This window comes from Sarcophilus harrisii, chromosome 3 (genome assembly GCF_902635505.1).
Source record: "Sarcophilus harrisii chromosome 3, mSarHar1.11, whole genome shotgun sequence".
Taxonomy (NCBI): domain Eukaryota; kingdom Metazoa; phylum Chordata; class Mammalia; order Dasyuromorphia; family Dasyuridae; genus Sarcophilus; species Sarcophilus harrisii.
Window position 1 is genome coordinate 486,093,143 of NC_045428.1, and position 17,297 is coordinate 486,110,439.

A 17,297-nucleotide genomic window follows, 5' to 3' on the forward strand; every position below is an offset into this window, starting at 1 on the left:
GAGAAGGGGAGGAGTTTTCTTTTAAAATAGCTTTGTAGAGACAATATTACCCTTAGATAAATGTCAAGATATGAGCTAGATAGTTAGTATCATTAAAAAAATTAAAACTGATTTAATGACTTTTAATGAAAAGTAATAGATGAAAGTTACTCTAGAAGGAAATCTCTACTGAATTGCTCAGGCATCTATTTTTGCTCAACATTTTTTATCAATACCTCCCCTGCAATCTCCCCATCATGCCTTCTCCATTTATGTTATTACCTCCATATCCATTCTACTAGAATTTGGCACTCTGCCCTTAAGAATTAATCACCTGAGGTTCAGAATTCGCATTATGTTGTTTAGATCCAGGTTTCCACCTCACTTCCTACCCATTTCCAAGCCATACCACCAAGCCATTGCAACCCCACTTCATCCCTCTCTTATCCTACTTCAAAATTCTCCTTTTTGGTCCTTGTACAAGGACCCTGTCTCCTATGCCTTGAATGCTGTCCTCATCTAAGTATGTTGGCTTCATGCTTTCATAAAATGAAAATGCTTTCATGAAAATTCTCTTCTGTAAGACTTTCCCAATTTACCCCCCCATCTCCATCTTGCTATTGCTTACTCTCTAAAATTATCTCTAAATTATACCTTCTATATCTTGTTTGTATTGTCTCCACCATTTGATTGTATACTACTTTAACACAAAGACTATCTTTGCCCTTTTTATCCCCAATGCTTAGAAGAATGCCTAGTTGACTTGACTAGGAAAGATGACTTTTTTTGAAAGCTAAGGACTCTAAGAAATATAAGGAAGGAAAATGAATTTTCCAGATTTGAGGCACAGCCTATGAAAAAGTAAAGATGTAGGAAAAGGAATGCTGAATTTGGTAAATTCCAAGTTGATGAGTTTGGCTGGAACACACAATTTTGAAATGGATTAATAGGGAATGAAGGTGTGAAAATAGAGGCAAAAAGTAGATTGTGAAGTACTTTAAATGCCAAACTGAGGTGTTTGAATTTTATCCAAAAGAAATAGAAAATTGAAAAGATTCTGAAGCATGAAGGTAATATGGCTACACTTGTGTTTTAGGAAGATTCTTTTGCCAGTTGTATGAAGGATAAGATGGCAAAGGAAGAAACTGGAAGCAAGGAAGCCAATTAGAAATCAATATCAAAATGAGCAAGAATAGTGATTGTGTGAATAAAGAGAAAGATGAATGCAAGAGACATTGAGGAGGTAAAATCAACAAGACTTGACCTTTGAATGAATATAAGCATTGAGGAAGGTAAACAATCAAGATTAATCTAGCTGCTTTGGAAGGTTGGAGATGCCCTTCTATATTGGTTGTGTTAAATTTGAAGCAAAGACAAAGCAAATTTGAAGCAGGTGAAAAAAGAAAAGAAGGGGAAAGAGAAGGGAGGAAGGAAGGGGGAAAAGGGAAAAGAAGGGAAGGTAGAAAAGGAAAGGAGAGGGAAAAGGAATAGAAAGAAGGAATAGGGGAGGGAGGGAAGGGGAGGTAATGGATCATTTCAGTGCTCACTATGGGAGAGGCACAGTGATAAATAACAGGAATTCAAAAACAAATCCAATTCCTTCTCTCAAAAAAGTCACATTCTAATGGAAATGAAAACATGCAAACAACTATATTCACACAAGATACAGAGTAAATTGAAGAGTAAGTTGGGAGAGTTGAGGGAAAGAGTAATCAGAAGGCTATTTCAATAGTTTAAGCATCAAATAATAACAAAATAATAAAGACCTGAAATAGGGTGATCAAAGTGTCAGACGAAAGGGGTTATGTGGTGAAATTACAATTGCAGAATTGACAGGACTGATTGGATATTGGAGATTATGTATATAAGAGATATTGATTAGGGCTAGGTATATGGATTTGAGAATCCTCTGCAAAATTGTCAGTTGACCTTCAAGAGACTAAAGAAGAAAACATATCCAGGAAAGAACTTTGAGGAACAGCCAGGATTAAAGGGTGAAACAAAGATAATGATTCAACAAAAAAGACACAGAACGAACAGTCCAGTAAGAAGACAACCAGGAAAATTAATTAGATGTCTAATATTTGGGAAATGGCTGAAAAAGTATGGTATATGAATGTAATGGAATATTCTTGTTCTATAAGAAATGATGAGCAGGATGACTTCAGAAAGGCCTGGAGAGACTTACATGAACTGATGCTGAGTGAAGTAAAGAGAATCAGGAGAACAATGTACATAGCAACAAAAAAGATTATACAGTGATTAATTCTGACGGATGTGGCTCTTTTCAATAATGAGGTGATTCAGGACAATTCCAATAGATTTTTGACAGAGAGATCCATCTACAACCAGAAAAGCGGTCTGTGGATCATTATATAGTATTTCCACCGTTTTTGTCATTTTTTTCCTCCCATTTCTTTTTAATCTGATTTTCTTATGCAACATGATGGATGTGTTAATATGTATAAAAGAATTACACACATTTAGGATATATTGAATTATTTGCTGTTATGGGGAGGAATACAAGGTTTACAAGGGTGAATGTTGAAAACTGTCCTTGCATACATTTTGAAAATAAAAAGCTATCATTTGAAACAATTCAAGAAAAATTAAAAAACAAAAGAAGACAACCAAGAGAGAATGGAAGATATAAATAAAGGATGATCAGTATCAAAACCTGCAAAGAGATTTAAAAAAAAAAAAAAAAAGATGAAAACTGAGAAAAGCCATCACGTTTAGCAATTAAGAGGACCTTAGAGATTAGATTCAGTCATGTGGTAAATTCAGAAGCCAAACTGCAAGGGTCTGGGAAATGAGGAAATAGAAATAAGGAGGGGAAAATGACTGAAGAGAGACAGAAAAATATGAACACAAACGGACAGTTGGCTGACTTTAGCAAAAAGCAACTCTTCATCCTGAGACAAAAGAAGATACCAAGGGTTCAGTCCTGAGATTCAGAATTCCCAAAAAGCAACTTGAAATTGATAACCTCTGGGAGTGATTGAAGATTGACCTCCTTCAAGAGACTTTTCTGGATTTTTCCATTTATTTGTGCCCCCCTCCAAAACATTTATTTGTATATATTCTGTATTTACTTACCTGTGAACATCAATTCCCCCACAGAATACAAGCTTCTTGAGATCAGTAACTATTTTACTTTTTATTTGGTACCCTAGTGCCTGCTACTTAATGGATGTTTTTTGACTAAAAGAATGAAAGCAAGTTCTCCAAACATCTCAGGTCTTCAAGTAAAAGCTAAAAGATATTTCTCAGTGATCCTGTATATAACTTGTAGTAACTTTAAACTCTCATACTCTATGATAGTATGACTCCCACTATGAATTTTTGATAAGAGTACTATGTAACAAGAAATAAACTTGCCCCTCACTTTGAAGAAAAGCTATGTCTCTGGCCTTCCCAGCTTTTTGCAAGACAACAAGGGGTGGGAGGGGTGGGGTATCTATTCAGCCAGAGATATTAGTACATCTTTATTTTCACTAACCTCTAAATGAAATTGACTATTTCCTTCAACTATGATTGTAAACAATAAAACATTATTTTGAGAAGGAGTGCACAGGGTTCAGCAGATTGCTATAACAGATACACACAAAAAGTTGGCCTAGAGCCAACTGGTCTAAAGCAAACTTATCTGCCTTTGTTTTTTCTCTTACCAAAAAAACTAGGGAGCCAAGGTCCCTGTCAGTCCTAATATTACAAATATGGAATTTAAGGAATATTATTTCCCCATTTCAATGCTATAAAAACATCTTAAATATCAAATAGTATTATAGTATCAAAGTCCATGAACCTCTTAAAAAGTTAATATAATATTGTAGCACTGTTTAGATACAATATCTACTAAAGTCTTCCAGTATTTCCTTGTCCTCCCAATTTTGGACAGTATTAAAGAACTTAGCTTTCTTAAATCAAGAAAATAACTTTACAATCACAAAACTTTTTACATATCTTAAATTTTAATTATACTGTTTCATACTTGTAAATAATTCATAAAATCCCAGATTTTTGAAACTGGAAAAAGCCTTAGAAGCAATTTAATCCAATCCCATCAACTCCAAATAAGGAAACTGAAACCTAAGGAAGCCAAATGACTTGTTCAAGATTAAATGGCTGATTATAGAAGTCAGGATTAAGAATCTAATCTTCAAGACTCAATTCTGCACAGTTTTCCACTGTGTTAAAATGTCTCCTATGAAAGGACTAATATCAACCAATGCTTCTCTCCCTCATCAACATAATTTAGAAAAAGTTAACAAAACCCAGTATTTGAATGGACCCACAGATAGGGCAGGCTGCACTGCCTTAAAGCACTTGGGGGAGAGGGGGAAAGAAGAGTGAGGACTGGTCAAAAGTAAAAAAGTTACTACTTATGTAGGCTCCAAGTTGCTCTAATTTCATGAATGTCTAACAAACTACAGGAGTCACCATAGTCTGGTCTACTAACTAGACATATTTTACATAGAAATGAAATACCAATGTATATTCATTATACATCTTTACTCAGGACTGAGTGTACTTTTGTTAGTTGTTCAATGACTTGTGAGTACCTCATTTCATCCCAATATCAAATCTGAATTGGTTCAAGTTGGAGTGGGGGAGAAAGGTCAGATCCATTCCTGATCCTCCAATGTTACTATTTTTGGTATTATTAAATGCCCATTAATATTTCCCAGAAAGACAGTGTTTACTTAACATTTTATTTGAATAAGAGTAAAACTATGTTTTCTTATAAATGTTGACTGTACATTAAAAAAAAAAAATCAACACAACACAATTTTGAAAAAATGATACTTAGACCCAAAGTTCATTATTAAACAGAGTAATGAAATGAAATGGTGTTTTACATATACCACATTTTTTTTTCAAGAAGTTATTTATAATTACCAAAAATGCTGACAATTAAAGTCGTAAGATAATCCCTTAATATAACTATAAATAAATAGCATATAATCAATAAGGCATAGTAGAGAGGTATGATGGCATAGTGTCCCTGCTTTGGATATGTGGAGAACTGGGTTCAGTCTCTCCCTGACACATACTAGCTGTATTGGCTATCTACAAGTCATTTAACTTCTCAATACTCCTGGCAAAAATTCTAAGCCTGTAAATTGGAAGAGTTGCTAATCTAGACAAGTGAAAGGAGTTAGCTTACACTGTGATTTTAAAGATCCCAACCAAGAGAAGGAGTGGGAGTAGAAGAGGGACAGAGGAAAGGAGAAGAGAGAGTAGAGAAAGGAGGCAAAAAAGAGAAAAAGAGAAGAGAGGACGGATAAAAGAAAAGGGATAGACGAGGAGAGAGGGGGGAAAGAGGCAGGGGAGCAAGAGGAAAGGGAATCGAGAAAAAAAAAAAAGGAAAATGAAGAAATGGAAGTAAAAATAGGATTACTAAATAGAAGTAGGAGCAGCAGCAGCTAGTATTTATATAAAGATTTACATATGTTACCTCATTTAATTTTTGACAACTCTTTCTGTGAGGTAAGTGCTATTATTGTCCTCCTCTAACAGATGAGAAAACTAAGCTCAGAGTGACTTTGTTTAGTGTCTGAGGCAGAATTAGATCTCAGTGCATGAGACTTGGAGTTAGGAAGATCTAGATATCTACAGCATCCCTTAGCTGCCGTTAGAAATATGAGCTCCTTCAAAGCAGGGATTATTTGGGATTCTTTGTACCTCCCCTTTTTTCATCCCCAGTGTTTAGCAGAGTATTTGGCACATAAGTGCTTAATAAATACTTGTTAATTTATTGTTGATTAAAAACAAAATTATAATCCAAGTATGTGATAGATAGTTATTATGAATATTTGAAAACACTTTCTTACCAAGGGTCTATTTTAATGAAATAATATGTCCATATTAACATTCAAAATGCAATTATCTTAATCTTAAATTTATTTTCTCACCAGCAAAAATAATCCATACTATATTATCCTAATCCAGTCTTGTATAAGGGTATTCCTTAAATTAAAAAAAATAAATAAATAAAACTGAAGACATATGATTATTTAAAATATACATTTTCCATTTTAAGACAGAAAATATCTATGTACTAAATGCTCAGAATGCTCTCCCCTCATAAGATGTAACAGCTACTTGCATTGCTAGAGTGAATTAAGTGAGTTTATAATATAGTAAGAGTTGCTTAAAACAACATTCTTTGGTGTACTAATATAACAGCAGTAATACAATAAAACAATCTTCTTACAGTTCTTGATAGTAAATTTAAGAGGCAAGGTTTTCAATTAACAAGGTATTAGGGCAGACTTACCATGTGAGGCTGAAAGTGGCCAAAAATACAGAAAAACAATCCAGAACCAAGACAAAGATTCCAAGAAAGGGAGAACAGGACTGGGATAGCACCAATGATACGATCTAACACTGGCTTGGAAGAGCGCCAGGATTTGGAGAGGCTCCCAGCATAGTTCTCAATTTCTTGGGGAGGCCATAAGGTTCAAACTAGTCATAAGAAAAGCTAGAAGACAGTCTTTGGTCTCTTTTTTTGCATAACAAATGTCTTCTAATTAATATGATTAACACAGCTATAGCTCCAGAAGAAGCCCGAATCTCTGAAAAGTTGGTTCATATGGTCATATCCCACAATACAACACAGAATAAAAGTCATCCTATCTCAAGGAAGTATGTCTTTCCATCTTTCAAAATTCACAAAGCAAAAACAGAATCATCTCCACCATACACTACTCCATAAGAAAAAAACCTGTCAGCACAAACCAGTTCTCCCAGCCTTAGACCTAATTTGCCTATTTTGAGTACTAATAAAGATTTGTTTACATTTTTAAAGGACAGCAAAGTGAAAGATAAGGCTTCACAATTCCATAATTAAATCAAATATTTTACTTAAAAGAACTTTTACTTGTAAAACTAAAATCAATATTAAAGTAACAGTTCAAGAACAATGAAGACCAAAAAAAAAAATAGGTGTGAAGCCATGATAAAGGATATTCACAATGCCAGCCAAAGACTAATTAAAATATCTGATTAGGTCCAACATTCTTTATTGTGCTTGGGAAAGCAAAAGAATCAAAAATGAATCCTCTCTTCTTTTTTCCAATTTCCTTGAGAGTCAGAGGTTAGATCTCCATATATAGTAAGAATAATTATCTTTAAAACTTATTTTACCTTACCCTCTAAAACATCTTAAACTGAAAACCAGTCCATTTTAAGTTCTTTCCAAAATAAATTCCCCATGGACATTTTCTCCCACACTTTAAAAAAAAAAAAAATGTTCTAAAGTAAACTTAATTTTGTTATTTTAAAATGGTATATTTAAATCTATATATCTTAATCTTAAAAACTGTTTTTCTTGTAAGGTATTTTTTCTTAATTAGTAAAGACATCATCAGCTGCAAAAAGCCCCACCCCAGCAACTACAGAAAACCAAAGTAAAGAATTGCAATTAAGATCTCACCCCCCACCAGCTCAATCACAGTTCCATGAAATATCAAAGTGCTAATAAAAAAAAAAAAAAAAAAAAAAAACCAACAAGTGCCTACTATCTAATTCAGCACTGACAATGAGAAACTTTTAGAATTGGAAGAGATCTTAACTCAAAACACACAGCACACTTAAGAAAATCATATATAATGCAATCTTTCAAAAAGTATATTTCAAGTTAACAAAACGAACTCTTCTTTACATCAAATATTCCATGACTAAAACATGCTGACGGAAAACAAAAGAATTCTGAAAAAAAAAAAAATTTTTTTTAAAGTACTTTCAACATTTTTCTTTTCCCAAACCTTACTGTTTGGGTTTTGTCTTTTTTTTTTTTTTGACCTAAATGGCTGAACAGCATTACTTAACCAGAGTTTCACACAAAACAATTGTTCATTCAGAGCTCTGTCCATTGTGCAAACCAATATTTAGTGTTTCTAAAATGTGAATTCTCTAAACAACAGAAGGCAATGGCTAGTTCAAGGGACTTATCAAAAAATACTTTTTTATGCCATCACCTTTATATCATGCCAGTTTTGAAGCCAGAGGAATGTCACAATGCCGTTCATCAACATGTATTTTGCAAAATTTATATTTCAGAAATTTCTGGAAGAAGTCATTTAACAAACTTTAAAACAAATTAAATGTTTAGCAAGTTTTAAAAAAATAGTCTCTGTTGAGATTGTAATTACAATTAATTCTAAAGAAACATAATAAACGTTTGGTTCGCCTTCAAAATTGATTTTGCAAAGTTTGCAACTTACAAAAGATAAGAGATTCGTATAACTAATTACAACAGATGATGACAGATAAAAACTAGCTAATATGACGCTTATAAGTAACTCGGCTCTAAAGCCATTTGATGCAGCAGGTAAGGATGGCACAACAAGGAGGAGAGTGAAGCTAGAATGGCCCCTGGGCCAAGGAACCTCCTCCGCTTACCACAATATGCTGCAGCCTGCAATCTCCAAGTGGCAGCAACGGCGCTACTGCAGTTATGGGGGAGGTGGCGGCAGGAGAAGGGCGGGGGCGAGGGGAGTGAAGGGAGAGGTGGAGCTGGAACTTAGAATAATTGTGCCGCGATCAAAAAAAAAAAAAAAAAAAAAAAAAAAAAGAATAGTAAAAACAACATACTTTGCGCAACCAGGACCTCAATTAAACACACCTAACAACAGGCACCTCTTTCCCAATCCTGGAAGCTGAGAGATAAAAATTCTACGTAATTCCTACTCTAGTTTTAAGAATTCAATCCATGTTCCTCTTATTAGTATTTTAAAATGCTCTACAGATGGAAAAAGTAGTAAGTCAATAAATACAAAGCTCAAATATTGCTTGTGTGAGTGCGCGCGCGTATGTATGTATGTATGTATAGTGAGGAAAGCAAGGAAATTGAAGGAGAGAAGTGAGGGTTTGTAGAGAGAAAAAATGTACAGGCAAGCAATATTTGAAGGGATAGATGAAACAATTTAGAATAATGAAAAATACATTTAACTTAGAATGACGTCGTTTTGTTTTGTTTTTTTTACTAACAACTCAAATGTATGCGTCTACACGTACACATATAATGCGTGCTCCACACGTTTGCATGCCATGTATTTTATGTGGGGGTAGGGGAACAGGGGACAGAGGAGCTTAGTACTAGTCCCCTCATCTGCAGCCACACGCTAACTTCTCCACCTTTCTGACCCCCTGCCTCCCCGCCAGCAGGGTCCCGGGTCCCGAAGCCCCCCTCCTCGCACAGGACTCCCAGACTTTGCTCCCAGCGGGACCGTTACTTAGGTCGAGGCCCGTCTCCCGCAGGCCCCCTCCCCAGGCCGTAGCGTGCAAAGAGCCGCGGGCCGGGGCCGCCCCCGAAAGCCCGCGGCGCGGGCGCTGCCCCTCCCCCACGGGCTGGCGGCCCCGCTCACCTGGAGCGCGCGGCGGCGCCGGAGGCGCGAGGGGCGCGAGAGGCGTGAGGCGAGCAAGGGCCGGCGGAGCGCCGCCCGGACTTCGGCGACAAAGCTCGGGCGAAGCTTCGTTGGCGAGGCGCGGACACCCTCCGTTCGGGTCCCGGGGTCCGGCGGGGCTTGGGAAGGGATTGTCACCAACTTCGTTTTCCCCTCCCCCTTCGCAGCTTTATGGGGGAGAAGGGGGGCGGTCGCCCCGGAAAAGTCGAAGCGGGTCGTTTCCTTCCCGCCAAGGAGGGACTGAGCCAAGAGAGCCCGGAGGGGGCGGCGGTCCGGCGCTGGAAACGAGTGCTGGGCTGCGGGAGAGAAGACGCTCCGCCGCCGCCGCCACCGCAGACAGCTCCGCAATATGGCCGCCCGGCGGCTCCTCCGGGGGAAAAGGCGGGGCTGTCCCGCGCCGCCCCCTCCCCCTGCCGGCCGGCGGCCGCGCGCTACGGTCTGTGCACCGCGGCCGCAGCCTCGGCGGCCTCCTCGGCCTCCGCTTCGGGTGCCGCCCCCACTCCTCCCCTCCGCGCTACGGCGTCCTACCCCTCCCCCGAGCTCATTGCCCCCCCACCCCCACCCCGCGGTCCCGTCCGAAAATTCTATCTTCCTCCCGGTCCGCCCCCCCCTTCTCCCGGATGTTACCCCTTTCCCTGTGCGGGGGATACGTGGGGAATCCTTCTCTGGGGAAGGGAAACAGCAGGGAGACTAACCGGGATGTCCCGAAGAGGTGGGAGCCCTCACAGCTGATGTTCTTGTCCTCCTCCCAAGAGAGGAGACGAGTCCCCCAGAAACGCCTGGAGTCGGCTCCCCTGGGCCGACCTGAGCGTGCGCTGGGAGGCTCTCCTCCTAAAGAAGAGAAAAGTTTAAACTCCCTTTGACCTTTTCCAAGAGGAAACTTCTTTGCCAGATAATAACTGATTTTTTTCTTCCCGGGAAGAGACGCAAACCACAGTGAGAGTTTTGGTTTTTTTTTAACTTTTGGGGTTTGTTGTCCGACCAAGGGACGGATATTTCAATGGCCGTGAGGCATTTGAAATAGTATTATTAATTCAACTTAGTATTAAGTTGAAAATACTTTAATAGTTTAAACAGTTCAGAAAAGTTGTAGAGGCAGGCCCAATGCAACTAGTAAATTTTAACATGCACGACATTTTTTTTTTAAACCAAGATAACAGTAGGCGTTTACTGAGCACTTAGAATGTACAAAATACACTGAAGAATGGTAGATCTATCAAGGCATTGTCTGGCCTGTTACATTCAATAAATGTTTATTAAAGGCCTACTATGGACAAGACACAAGTAGTATACAGTAAAGACAATGATGATTCAAATTCTAAACAGAATTGGGATTGTGTGGGATTTGTGCTCCCAAGGAAACGTTTGAAAATTGCCTCTCTTGAGTGTTGATGTCCACTAGAGGCACATGTGATTATTATCCAGTGTATACCTATGAACCAAGGAATTTTCTGCAATCAAAAAATACCTGCCTTTCAAAAAAAAATTTAAAGTATATTCATACCCATCTGTTGCATCTTTGCCTTTCCCTAGTCCTATAGCTCTAGAAAAGAATATTGCAAAACAGTAGGAATTGAAGGAATGTGTAAGTACAAGATGCAACAAGTCCAATAGATAAATAAGACCTCACAGGTCATTTGATTTAAGCCTTCATTTTAGAAATGGTGAAATCAAGGCCCTGAGAGATTTATATTTTGCCACTACCTCTAGTGATTAGAGTCAGAACTAGGACATTAGGCTTTACTGATTCTCTATCCAGGATTCTTTTTATTGTATTTTATCCTTCTTGATACTTTCAAATCTGAATATGTAAGATCGGGTATTTATAATAGTTGTAGAATATAAGATTGGCCAAGTTCTCTATATGCACGTTCTAAATTAGGAATTCTTTTATGAGATTTAAATAATTATATCTCAAGATCATAACCAATTCTTTTATTAATCATTAATTCCTATCTTTTGTGTTTGTATTATGGTAGAAATGGCACTAAACTTGGAATTGGAAAACATGCTTGAATCTAAATCCAGCAATTTATTAACTGTGATTATGACCAGTGACTAGTTCATATTTGGAGCAGAAATGCATTTTTCTTTTACTGCTTTCTGATGATAGTGTACTTCTATAAGGTTTCTCTGACCTCTGGTTATTAGCCTTTGTCTCACTAAGAGGAATAGTTGCCCAGTGTTATGTTTTTTTTAATCAACCTTTCCCTGGATGCTCTCCTTGGATGCAGGTGATGGGATGGTTTGTTATCTTTTATAACCCATACAAAGGAAGATGTTTCCTAAAACATACTTGTAAGTTCTCTTCCTTTAAAAACAGATTTTTCCTCAGTCATATTGAGTCTAGTACTACTTCATGCTTGGAACTGCATCTGCCCAGTGTTTACTTGGAATATGGATGGATGGCATCATCCATCTGGTTTCATTGCTCCCTTCAAAGACATATCTCAACATGCAGCATGAGTTTGGAAGAATTCTGTCATTTAAGCTGGTGAATATTCAGGAATTGAACATAAGCTTGCTGACAATTCTTTGCAAAGCCAAATAATTTCTCTTGCATTTACAAAATTTATGTTACTCTGACATTAGATTGCTGTTTTCGGACCTCATATGAAACTGAATACTTTTCCTTTGAGACAATTCATTAGTTTTCTTTATTGCTCAAATTTAATCCCAACCTCTTATCATAATGTCTCAATTGCAGCATGTCCTATTTAAGATTCAAATGGCTCCTCACAAGATAGATAAGTTGCCTTATCCTTAGAAGTACCCTAACTTGCAATAGGGAAAGTACTTGCTCTGATTTGTATACAGCTTGCTCTCTCAACTTCCAGAAACCAACTTTCTCTTTTGCATGCATTTCACAGCGTCTTCAGACAATCCCTTTTTAGGAGAATCTTAAATATCATCTCTTTATATTTGATCTTTATAGGGGATGGTCTAGTGACCAGTTTCCAGGTATTCTTCATCATCATTATCCATCTAGAGATTCTAAAATGAAGCACTGAATCCAGATATCTGCCTCTCCAAGCCTTCACCCAAGTCATTCATTAATGCTTCCCAAAGCTTTGTCTTTGGTGTAAGTAGGTATACTTGATTTCAAAAATCCTTTAAAGGGGATTAAATGCAATGTCTTTCACACAAACTCCTTCAATATTTAATACTGTTACTTCTTAGTTTAAATCTCATTCTTGAAGTGCGCAGTAATGGAACAAGTATCAATGTTTAAGTAAGCAACTATGCTAATTTGTAGCCCTGGCATAAATGCAGAATATTAATTGGCACAATTAAGGGTTCAATTAAGCAGTATGAATTAATAGCAGACTATAGTTTTTACATCAAATTAGAAGATTTGCATAAATTAAAAGTAGAATGAAACAGTACTTCCTTTCAGGATGGAATTACCATTAAGAAAACAAGCCAAGAAAAAGGGGAGAGGGGCTAGGAACTTTTCTTGAAACAATCACAAAATTTTCTTTAAAATAAAAATTTAGAGACAATACATAGAATCCCACGTATATCCATATGTATATCTTAGATTTGGGAGAAAACACACACACACACCACACACCCTGATAATTATAGATTAGCCCCCATATTTAACTACCAGGGGCTGCTAGTAATCTATTACCTGATGCTATTCATTGGAAACCAAGGAGTTGATAGTCACACCTTTGTTGCTATACTCATTAGCCCTTATTGAGTGCTTATCACTTAATTCTGGAAAGAATTCTGGATAAACCCTAAACTCTGTATGATTCTTTCAAAGCAGGTTACACCTCCATTTTGTAGTTCCATTCCTTCTGTGGGTAATAATATCCAGTATAGGAATGAGGTCTATGCTTATTTATCTAATTAACTGTTTGTCTCAGCTCTACCCTCTAATAGATTTCACCTTTTTCCTGCTATATTTTAATCAGGTGAGTATAGCACAATGAAAAACACATGAGCATATTACTTTAATCAATATTACAGAAGTAACAAGAATATAATCCAATATATAAAAAGTTCATAATGAGATGCAGCATGGCATAGCAGATATGGAGATGAGTTCAAATTCTGCTTTAGCCATTCACTTGCTCTGTAACTCTAACCAAGTTATATAACTTCTTTATACTTCAATTTTCTCATCAGCAAAATGAAAGGATTGGTCTCTAAGGTCCCTTCAAGTTATAAATCTGTCTTCCTGTGAAAACAGCCTACCCTGCAGGTTATGTACCAGATCTAGGCTTTGACCAAACTCAGAGTAAACTTAGCTAGTCTATAGTCACTTCCCCACACACAGAAGTTCTAAGAAGAGAGTTCAGGTGCTGTGACTCAGCCACTAAGAGGTAAATTGGGCAAACTTCACAAGTGTTTGCATTTTGAAAATACTTAGAAGATTGCAATATAGGTTGCAGAAAGATGATGGTGCCCTGAAGAACAACAACAACAAAAAAGCGATCTTTCTGTAGAGTCACAAGATGTTTAGGAATGTGTGAGGTAGAACTAGAGTTTAGGAGATATTAGGAGATAGATAATGGGTTGAATGGACAGATCTAAACATGTCTCAAGAAGACTGTTGAAACCAAAAAAACCAAGGAAGTCACCAAGAAAGAAGGTCTAAGAAAAGATAAAAAGTGTAGGATAGTACTAAGGAATATCCTCTACTTGGGGCATAGGACATAGATGCTCTAGCAAAAAAAAAAAAAAAAAGTATTAGACATATAGGAGCATAATAAAGTCAGATGAGTGTCTTGAAAACCCAGGGAGGATACTGACTCATGGAGAAAAAAGTGGTAAAAAATTAAATGCTGTAGGGAGAACAAGAAAAATGAAAACTCAGAAAAGATCATCAAGTTAACTAATGAATAGATTTCTAATAATTTTGAAAACAATGAGATTTGAGGTCAGAAGCCAGATTAGAAGATTTAAAAAAATGAATGGCTTGAGAGGCAATAATTGTAGACATCTTTGCCTACGATCCCCTTTGTGAAAGGGAGCTGAAAAATATACTTCTAGAAAATGTTAGGATAAAGAAGCTTTTTTTTTTTTTTAATGGATGAGGAGACTTGTGAATGTTTGCAAACAGGGAAAGAGTCAATGCATAAAGATTACAGTTTAGATGTAGAAGAGATAATCAAAAGTACTCTTTGACACAGTAACACCCCCCCACACACACACACACACACACACACTCTCTTAGGTACATATCAGTTATAAGGCTAACAAAGACAGTGAGGTGGTTAAGTGGATAGAGTGCTGAGCCTGGAGTCGGGGATATCCAACTTTGTCAGTTCAAATCCAGTGTTAGACATGTATTAGCCACATGAACCTGGGAAAGTCACTTAACCCTGTTTACCTCAGTTTCTCATTTGTCAAATAAGTGGAGAAGGAAATGGCAAACTACTGCAGTATTTTTGCCAAGGAAACCCCAAGTGGGGTCACAAAACGTCAGACATGACTGGATAATAGCAAAAAAGACAGAAAAAAATTTTCATATATACCATCATGTGCCAAGCAACACCTTTTGTAGCTTGGAAAGAAAGGGGGCATCTATTAATTGGGTAAAGGCTGAACAAAGGAAAAAGATGAAAAATCCAGTCAAAAAAAAACTATCACTTTCTACCAAGGACCATGAATTCATGTAGTAATGGAAGAAGAAACTAGAGAAAAAAATGTCTAAAGTAATGTAAATGAAAATAACCTTTGAAGGCAACTCATTGTAGATTAAATACAAGGACCAACTTTGATTTCAGAGGATAGATAATGAAACACGATGCTTTTAATGAAACACTTGATGCTTTATAAAAATGTAGAAACTACTAGATCAGAATGTTTCACAAAATTCTTGCCCACTTAACTCTTTTTCTTTGTTACAATGGAAGCTTCTATAAGGGTAGGTGTGAACTGTAGTCAGAAAATGATTATGGTGTAAAACATAAAGGCACCAATATAACTTTGGAAAAGGGGAAAGAAAAATATTCCAATAGATAGATACTTCGATTTTTATAGCCCAAAGAGTCAATACTATTACTCAAACAATATAGATATAACTCTCAAACAGTTGAAATTCCCATTTTCTAAGTGCTTCTTTTGAAATGCAACTTAATAGTGACCACATCTTTTTTTTTACTATCAGATGTTAAAAGGAATCTCAGCTACCATAATACACTAAAAACATTCTTTTCCTTCTAAAATTTTACCCATTACTATTTTTTAAATAATCAAAGCTAAAAAGTATATGGGAAATGAATAGAAAGGAGTCCTGGTTTAATACTGATTTGATCTACTTCCTAAACTTCCTAATCTACTTGTATTTAAATTTCCCATTTGTATTGAATCTACTTCCTAAATGTAGCATTAAAATTATTTGCATTATTTAGCACAAAATAAAAGGAATGGCAGTGTACAGGCTATTTCAGTATTAGTCAGTAGAATAGAAACAGAAAATATTCTATTAACAAATAGCATTTTTTTGCCACATACCCTTCACATTATCTTATCAATTTACCTAGGTACATAATTCATAACATGTAATCTCTTTTGTATGCATAGTAAAGCAAATTTAATTGGTGATATAAGGCTATAAATTTTCATTGAAGTCAACAGAAATATAATGTAGTAGATGAGGTAAGAAAATCCCAGTTCTGTTTCTATATTATTCCCTAGCTATCAAAGAACTAATTATTTAGGTGTATAATTAAGTGTATAATTCTTCACATATTCATAGATAAGGAATAAATTCATCTTCAACATCATTACTAACATTATATAGATTAAGTAATATAGCTCATAACTTGGAGCAATAAAATTTCAGTAGAGTCAATATGCCTGGCAGAAGGAGGACTAAATGGGAAGTCCAAAGGGCTAGCTATAAGAGACATTATACAGTTTATTTATACTCCCATGATTCATTCTCAAGAACAATCTGATGGTGAAGAGTTTTGCAGCATCTGTATCTATCTCAGACTGATACCAAGGGGATTAATTGTTTAAAAATGCATAAAGCCCATTGCCTCAGTTTAAAATGATCAGAGAATTAATAAGTGCATTGTTTTGCTATTGATTTTATCACAAACTTTTTTATAACATTTCCCTATATTTTTCAATATTAAAATAACTAGCATTATTAGTATATAATGAAATTTAGATTATCTTTCCCTTTAAAAAAAAATCCCAGATGATAATAAGCAAAAATAATTAAAGAGAATATGTATGTTTTAGCCATTTACATTTGGGAAATGTTTTGATGTTCTTGTTCAGTAATTTTAGGAAAAGAATGGAGTTTGTGATTGAAGGTAGTTTATTGGATTTTTAAAATACAATACAATAAAACTTTGAATAATTCCACAAATTAGTACCTTTTGCTCTGGCTTTTAAAGTTCAGTTTGTAAAATTCCTCATTTAAATGGTCTTACAAATACTCATTCCAGGGTAAAGATATTGTTAGAATTAGTTTTATTTTATTATCTTTGTGCCTCATTGGGAAAGAATGATTCATAAAATATTTGTGACATTTTTGTTTCTATATGGTTAGTATAACATTAAAAATTAAATGAAATTCTTCATTTCTACTCAATAACATTCAATTATCCTGTTATGTTACTGTGCATAGTCACTAGGCACTCAAGTCCCTGCCCTCAAGGAACATTCATTCTTTAAATAGTTTTCACATTAAACAGCTGGCTCTACAGATGTATGGAAAGTTAATATGGCACAGAGTATAATATGTGTGGAGTCAGAGGTCCTGGGTTCTGATCCTGGGTTTGCCATTTATTCCCTATGTAAACCTTGGGAAAGGAATTTAAATTCTCAACCTAATTTTCATCTGCAAAATGAGGTGTTTGGATTAGAAAATTTTAAAATTCTAATTATATTATCCTTTCATTTTATATCTGTACCCTCCAAAAATTAATTCGT

General features: G+C 36.2%; 1 protein-coding gene across 3 annotated transcripts in view; it reads right to left on the minus strand.

Annotated features, from left to right (window-relative positions):
* Positions 1 to 10,106, minus strand: part of RDX (radixin) — a 115,611-nt gene extending 105,505 nt beyond the window's left edge. For 2 of the 3 annotated variants that reach the window (XM_031961121.1, XM_031961123.1), the window contains exon 1: positions 9,354 to 9,412. The gene's annotated coding sequence lies outside the window, so the exon portion shown is untranslated. Of the gene's footprint in view, positions 1 to 9,353; positions 9,413 to 10,087 lie in introns of those variants that run through there. The other variant, XM_031961122.1, reaches the window with a different exon arrangement.
* Positions 10,107 to 17,297: the final 7,191 nt, after the last annotated feature.